General features: G+C 50.8%; 1 pseudogene; it reads left to right on the forward strand.

Annotated features, from left to right (window-relative positions):
• LOC108633771 lies at positions 1,759-6,872 on the forward strand (annotated as a pseudogene).

The following is a 7,253-nucleotide window of genomic DNA, read 5'->3' on the forward strand; positions in this document are numbered from 1 at the left end:
CATTCAGAAAACAAAGATCATAGCCTCTCGTCCCATCACTTCATGGGAAATAGACGGGGAAACAGTAGAAACAGTGTCAGACTTTATTTTGGGGGGCTCCAAAATCACTGCAGATGGTGATTTCAGCCATGAAATTAAAAGACGCTTACTCCCTGGAAGAAAAGTTATGACCAACCTAGATAGCATATTGAAAAGCAGAGACATTAGTTTGTCAACAAAGGTCCATCTAGTCAAGGTTATGGTTTGTCCAGTGGTCATGTATGGATGTGAGAGTTGGACTGTGAAGAAAGCTGAGCACCGAAGAATTGCTGTTTTTGAACTGTGGTGTTGGAGAAGACTCTTGAGAGTCCTTTGGACTCAAGGAGATTCAACCAGTCCATTCTGAAGGAGATCAGCCCTGGGATTTCTTTGGAAGGAATGCTGCTAAAGCTGAAGCTCCAGTACTTTGGCCACCTCATGCGAAGAGTTGACTCATTGGAAAAAACTCTGATGCTGGGAGGGATTGCGGGCAGGAGGAGAAGGGGACGACAGAGGATGAGATGGCTGGATGGCATCACTGACTCAGTGGACGTGAGTCTGAATGAACTCTGAGAGATGGTGATGGACAGGGAGGCCTGGTGTGCTGTGATTCATGGGGTCGCAAAGAGTCGGACACGACTGAGCAACTGAACTGAAATGAGCGTAGAGTCAAAGGAAAAAATGGGGATTGTAGCTCCCGTAGAGTTAGGGGGCAAAAAAAGCAAACTTGGTTACAGACATGCAGAGTTAGGAGCAGTTAAAGTAAAAACTCTGAGAATGTTCAGGCCTGCTCACTGTTCTCTTTATCTTCTTTGTTTTCAGGAAAGGAAAAGAGAAAAACTCATCCTTCTTTCTGCTTTTCACTGTAATAGGTGCTAGCTTCTGGTTCTTATTCTCTCATTATCTCCAGCAAATAATGTCACTGAAGAACCTAAGCCACTCCATTCTGTTAACAGAAAAACTCCATTTTGTAAGGTTCTGGGAAAAGAGCCTTTGGAAATCCCCTGACCTCACCCCACCACCCATGAACCGATCAGACCCCAGACCAGAATCTCCTGACTTAACATTCAGGAACTTGTGGTCTACCTAGGTAATAGGGACCAATAAGAAACCAACACAAAACCCTTTGAAAGAAAGCGACCAATCAGATATCCCCCTACCTAGAAATTCTTTTTTTCATGAACACGCCCTATATAAGCAATGTAATCCAAAACCCGGGGCTCCTCCCTATAGCCGCTGCATCAGTAACAGTGGGAGCCCCAGCTCGAGCTTGGTAATAAAAACTCTCTTGCTTTTGCATCAGATATCAGCTCCCTGGTGGTCATTGGGAGATTTCGCCACTTGGGCATAACATCTGGGGGCTCGTCCGGGATCTCCCACCGGCTCCACAGGAAGACCAATCCGGAGAGTCATCTGCAGCCGGTAAGCTTTTTTCTGTCTTTCTTTTCGTTTCTGACAGGGCCTATTTTCTGTGACCGGTATATGACTCAGGCGCACGTGCCAACGGGTCACCGGTGTGGGTCATTGGGAGACATCCCCGACCTCCTCAAAGGGGACAGAGTGCCCCTGTTCTCTGTAGGCAATAGCGGGTCGCTCCCGCTGAACGGCAGGAGGCCATCGTCTTACTTTCAGTTTTGCCTCCGGACTTGCGGAGGTCTATTTCTCCTGTCTCTCTGTCTGTCTGTGTGGCTGTCCGTATTGTCTGTGTTAATTTACCAACATCTGACTGATCCAGGAACGATGGGGCAACGTCAGTCTAGCCCTACTCCTCTATCTCTGATCACTGACCTTTTTAAGGAGGTCAAGATGCACGCTCATGACCTCAGTGTAGAAATTAAAAGGAATAAATTAATCGCTTTTTGCAGCACAGAATGGCCGGCCTTTCTTGTAGACTGGCCCTCAGAAGGCACCTTTAACTTGGGAACTGTACACCAAGTCTGGGATATCATCTTCCGACCATGGATCGGACACCCTGACCAAGTTCCCTATATCATAGTATGGGAAAATACCATATTGCGCCCCCCTCCTTGGGTAAAACCTTTTTTGCCTCAACAGGGATTTTCTACCGCTCAGCTGTTGGTAACACGTGTAGGAAAGAACCTGAAGAATCCCAAGGAGCCCGAACCAACGGTGCCGCTATACCCCATCTTGCAGGGGGGAACAGAAGAACTTCTCTTTCCTCCCCCTTATCAACCCCCTGAACCACCCCCGGCCCCCGTCATCCCTTCACCCAGGGATGAAAGACAGGGTGGGGGACCCACACAAAATACTCGCCACCGGCGAGCCATGCCCCAGGAGGGGCCGGCAAACTCAACGGTTGCCCTCCTCTTACAAGTGGCCAGTGCCCCCGATGAGGAAGGAAACCAACCTCATCAATACTGGCCCTTCTCTACTAGTGACCTATATAACTGGAGATCCCAAAATGCTAAGTTCTCAGACAACCCTAGAGATCTAACTAAGCTTCTAGAGACTGTGCTTTTTACTCACCAGCCCACCTGGGACGACTGCCAACAGCTGCTCTAGATTCTCTTCACCACAGAAGAGAGAGAGAATACAGAATGAGGCCCAGAAAAGGGTCCCAGGGGCAAATGGAGAGCCCACCACTAATATAGATGAAATTAACACCTCTTTTCCTCCTTCGCGACCTGACTGGGATTACAATATGGCATGAAGTAAGGAGAGGCTCCGGGTCTACAGCCAGACTCTTTTGGGGGTCTTAAGGCAGCTGCACGGAAACCCACTAACCTAGCTAGAGTGGGAGATGTTCAGCAGGACCCAACCAAGAGTCCAGCTGCCTTCCTGGAAAGGCTGATGGAGGCCTTTAGACAATACACCCCCAAGGATCCAGAAGCAGAAGGCACTCAGGCTGCTTTGATAATGCATTTTGTCAACCAGGCGGCCCCCGACATTAGGAAGAAGTTACAAAAACTAGAATGCCTGGGTGAAAAGAGTATCCAGGATTCAATAACAGTAGCAGAAACAGTCTACAACACCTGAGAAACCCCCAAGGAAAAGCAAGCCAAAGCGCCAGATCGCCAAACCCATAACACGGCACGCATCCTGCTGGCTGCATCAGTTCCTGACTCGGGGGAGAGGGAGCGCCAGTAGCTCCGCCTGGCTGCTGAAAGGTAAGAGCCGTCCCCATACGCGACCAGCGTTAGGAAAAAACCAATGTGCCTATTGTAAAGAGGAAGGACATTGGGCCAAGGGATGCCCTAAGAAAAAGAAGGGACCACGAAAGACCCCCATCCTGGCCGTCGAAGAACCGAGCGATTAGGGAGGATGGGGTTCAGCGCCCCTCCCCGAACCCAGGGTAACCCTAAGAGTGGAGGGGACCCCAAGTGACTTCCTTGTCAATACAGGGACTCAATATTCTGTTTTGCTAGAGCCCTAGGGAAAACTGGCCAGAAAGACCTCTTGGGTGCAGGGGGCTACCGGAATGAAACAATACCAATGGACTACCTGAAGATCAGTGGACTTGGGTGCGGGCTGGGTATCCCACTCTTTCATGGTCATTCCGGAATGCCCCTTCCCGCTGTTGGGAAGAGACCTGTTGACCAAAATGGGGGCCCAGATTCACTTCCTCCCGGGGGAAACTAAAATACTTGGCCAGCTGGGCAGACCAATTCAAGTACTGACAATTCAATTAGAAGATGAATATCGGTTGCACCAAAAGCCGACGCTCCCCCAAGCGGACATTCAAAAATGGCTAGACGAATTCTCTGATGCGCGGGCTGAGACGGGGGAACCGGTTTGGCCGGACACCACCCTCCTATATATATAGATCTCAAGCCAGGGGCCGACCCTGTCCAGGTCCGACAATAGCCCTTGACCCTGGAGGCCCGACAGGGGATCACCCCCCATATCCGCAGGCTTCTAGCCCAGAAAATCTTGAGACCCTGCCAGTCGGCCTGGAACACCCCCTGCTCCCTGTCAAAAAACCAAATTCTCGTGACTATTGGCCAGTACAGGATTTATGAGAAGTCAACCGCCAAGTTTTAGATATTCATCCTACTGTGCTGAACCCATACAACCTCCTGAGCTCACTCCCACCGGACCATCACTGGTATACAGTCTTAGATTTAAAGGACGCTCTCTTCCGCCTCCCCCTGGCGTCCAAGAGCCAGGACCTTTTTGCTTTTGAATGGTCTGACCCAGAAGAAGGAATCAACAGCCAGCTGACCTGGACCCGGCTGCCACAGGGATTTAAGAATTCTCCCACCATCTTCGATGAGGCCCTCTATGAGGACCTGGGTGAGTTCAGACAACAACACCCCCAACTAACCTTGTTACAATATGTAGATAACCTCTTAATTGCAGCAAAGGACCAACAGACTTGCCTTATGGGCACCCAAGAACTATTGCGGACCCTTGGAAAATTAGGGTACTGAGCCTCAGCCAAAAAGGCTCAGATATGCCAACCAGAGGTCACCTACTTAGGGTATGTATTAAAGGAAGGACAGAGATGGCTGTCAGAGGCACGAAAGGAGACGGTACTCAAAATCCCTACCCCAGATTCACCTCGAAGGGTGAGAGAATTTTTGGGGTCCGCTGGTTTCTACCGTCTTTGGATCCCAAATTATGCGGAACTGGCTAAACCCTTATATGAAGCCACAAAAAGAACCACCCCTTTCAGTTGGACGGAGCAGATGGAGACCGCTTTCAAGACTATTAAAACGGCCCTGCTGTCAGCCCCCGCCCTAGGGTTGCCTGACATTACAAAACCCTTTCTCCTGTATGTAGATGAAAAACAAGGAGTGGCCAAAGGGGTACTGATGCAGCATCTGGGACCTTGGAAGTGGCCGGTGGCTTACTTGTCTAAACGCCTAGACCCCGTGGCGTCAGGCTGGCCCCCATGCCTCCGCATGATTGCAGCAGTGGCCCTAATGGTCAAGGATGCAGACAAACTGACACTGGGGCAAGAGTTGCATATCACCGCCCCACACGCCACTGAGGGTATACTAAAACAACCCCCAGATAGGTGGATCAGCAACGCTCGGCCTACCCACTACCAGGGATTACTGCTAAACCCCTCCAGAATCATCTTTCTGCAGCCTACTGCTCTCAGTCCGGCTACACTGCTTCCTAACCCAGATTTGGAAGCCCCGATCCATGACTGCAGCGACATACTAGCCCAAGTACATGGAACGCGAGAGGACTTGCAAGACCGCCCTCTAGCGGATGCTGAAGTTACCTGGTATATGGATGGAAGCAGTTTCGTGGAGATGGGCTCAGGTATGCAGGGGCAGCCGTAACCACGGAAACCCAAATCGTGTGGGCGGAAGCACTACCTCCGGACACTTCGGCTTAAAGGGCTGAACTAATCGCCCTAACAAAAGCCCTCCAGTTGGGGAAGGACAAAAAACTTAACATCATTACCAATAGCCAATACACCTTTGCTACTGCCCGTATACACGGAGCCATCTACAGAGAGAGAGGCCTCCTCACAGCCGAGGGTAATACGATCAAAAATAAAGAAGAAATAAAAGCCCTCCTTGCGGCATTATGGCTGCCTAAAAAACTAGCCATAATACACTGCCTGGGACACCAAAAGTCAGACACCCTGACCTCAAAGGGAAACAATTTGGCAGACAGAGCAGCCCGAGATGCAGCCCAGAGCACCGTGATAGAAGCCACCCTTCAGTTGCCCGACCCTGGGAGCCCTGTTCTGCCAGCTCTACCCAACTACTCACCAAGAGACTTAGATGGGATAAAAAGTTTGCCTATGACCCAACAACTGGCCGAGTGGTGGAAGGCAGCAGACAGCTCCCTGATCCTCCCGGAGGAACTAGGAAAGCAGGTGTTACTGAGGATGCATCACGCCACTCACCTGGGAACCTGCAAGATGCAGGACCTGATTAGACATGCCAAGATTACCGTGAGAGACGTCAGATCGACGCTAGAAAATATCGTATCACCCTGCAAGGCCTGCCAGCTCACTAACGCTGCCCGTCACCCAGCCAACCACGGGTCTAGAGAACGCGGGAGTTGGCCAGGAGCATGCTGGGAGGTGGACTTCACTGAGGTAAAACCGGGTAAACATGGATACAAATATCTACTGGTACTCATAGATACTTCTCAGGGTGGGCAGAAGCTTTCCCCACCGAGAGAGAAACAGCACAGGCGGTGGCCAGAAAGCTGACTGAAGACATCTTGCCGCGGTTCGGGTTTCCTGCACAGGTGGGGTCGGACAATGGGCCAGCCTTCGTATCTCAGGTAAGCCAGGGGGTAGCCCGGGCTTTGGGGGCTAGGTGGAAGTTGCATTGCGCTTATAGGCCCCAGAGCTCAGGACAAGTAGAGAGGATGAATAGAACACCAAAGAAACATTAACAAAACTAGTTGCTGAGACTGGCGGGGACTGGGTGGCTCTCCTCCCCGTTGCCCTATACTAGGTGTGAAACTCCCCCTACCAACTGGGACTTACCTCCTTCAAAATTATGTATGGAATACCTCCCCCAATAATTCCTAACCTAAAGATAGAGGTGCTGAAAGAGATAGATGATCAAAGATTACACTTTTGTCTCCGGTCCTTACAATACTCCCACAGGCACACGTGGAAGAGGCTCAAGGCATTATATGAATCAGGCCCTCCACCTGAACCCCACCCCTACCGGCCAGGAGACTGGGTGTACGTGCGCCGCCATCGTCAAGAGACCCTAGAGCCCAGGTGGAAAGGGCCCTTCCTAGCTGTCTTGACGACACCCACTGCTCTCAAGGTTGACGGCATATCCACCTGGGTTCACTACACCCACGTACAGCCTGCAGACCTGCTCGCCCTAAGGGAAGAATTCCTCCCCCAATGGAAGACCAAGCTGGACAAAACAAATCCACTCAAACTCAAGCTACGAAGGTGATAAAAGTACTGTTTATGCTGTTGTCCCTACGGCTTAGTGCTGCCGCTAACCCTCATCAACCAATGAACCTGACTTGGTTGATTCTAAGCGCACCTACGGGAGAAGTAATTAACTCCACCTCAGCCATTCATCCCAAAAACACCTGGTGGCCAGACTTGGAATTCAACCTCTGTCTTCTGGCCGTGGGATCTTGGGACATCGGCGAATGGGAAGTAAAGATGCCCAGAAAGCCCGAATGTGGGGCTGGCACTAATAGGTGCAATACTCAGCCCCCCACTAACTCAGGACCTGGACGCAGCCACTACATTCAACGGGCAAGCTTACAGGAAACACCCTTCTATGTGTGCCCCAAAGGGAGATAGAACCGGGCGACCATCAATA

The sequence above is a fragment of the Capra hircus genome, chromosome 24 (assembly GCF_001704415.2).
Source record: "Capra hircus breed San Clemente chromosome 24, ASM170441v1, whole genome shotgun sequence".
Classification (NCBI taxonomy): Eukaryota; Metazoa; Chordata; class Mammalia; order Artiodactyla; family Bovidae; genus Capra; species Capra hircus.